Source organism: Dipodomys ordii, unplaced genomic scaffold, assembly GCF_000151885.1.
Source record: "Dipodomys ordii isolate 6190 unplaced genomic scaffold, Dord_2.0 Scaffold20, whole genome shotgun sequence".
NCBI classification, from domain to species: domain Eukaryota; kingdom Metazoa; phylum Chordata; class Mammalia; order Rodentia; family Heteromyidae; genus Dipodomys; species Dipodomys ordii.
The window spans coordinates 25,030,780-25,031,672 of NW_012267236.1; positions in this window are offsets into that span (position 1 = coordinate 25,030,780).

The window sequence follows — 893 nt, forward strand, 5'->3', positions numbered from 1 at the left end:
TCACAGTGCAGCGTGGGCATCACAGTGCAGTGTGGACGTCACAGTGCAGTGTGGACGTCACAGTGGAATGTGGACGTCACAGTGCAGTGTGGACGTCACAGTGGAGTGTGGACATAACAGTGGAGTGTGGACGTCACAGTGGAGTGTGGATGTCACAGTGCAGTGTGGACATCACAGTGCAGTGTGGACGTCACAGTGGAGTGTGGACGTCACAGTGGAGTTTGGACGTCACCGTGGAGTGTGGATATCAAAGTGGAGTGTGGGCATCACTGTGCAGTGTGGACGTCACAGTGCAGTGTGGACGTCACTGTACATTGTGGATATCACTGCACAGTGTGGACGTCACAGTGGAGTGTGGACACCCCAGTGCAGTGTGGACATCACCGTGAAGTGTGGACGTCACAGTGGAGTATGGACGTCACAGTGCAGTGTGGACATCACAGTGCAGTATGGACGTCACAGTGGAGTGTGGACATCACAGTGCAGTGTGGACGTCACAGTGGAATGTGGACGTCACAGTGAAGTGTGGACGTCACAGTGCAGTGTGGACATCACAGTGCAGTGTGGACGTCACCGTAGAGTGTGGACGTCACAGTGGAGTGTGGACATCACAGTGCAGTGTGGCCGTCACAGTGGAATGTGGACGTCACAGTGGAGTGTGGACGTCACAGTGCAGTGTGGACATCACAGTGCAGTGTGGACGTCACCGTAGAGTGTGGACGTCACAGTGCAGTGTGGACGTCACAGTGCAGTGTGGACGTCACAGTGGATTGTGGACGTCACAGTGCAGTGTTGACATCACAGTGCAGTGTTGACATCACAGTGGAGTGTGGATGTCACAGTGCAGTGTGAACATCACAGTGGAGTGTGGACATCACAGTGGAGTGTGGACA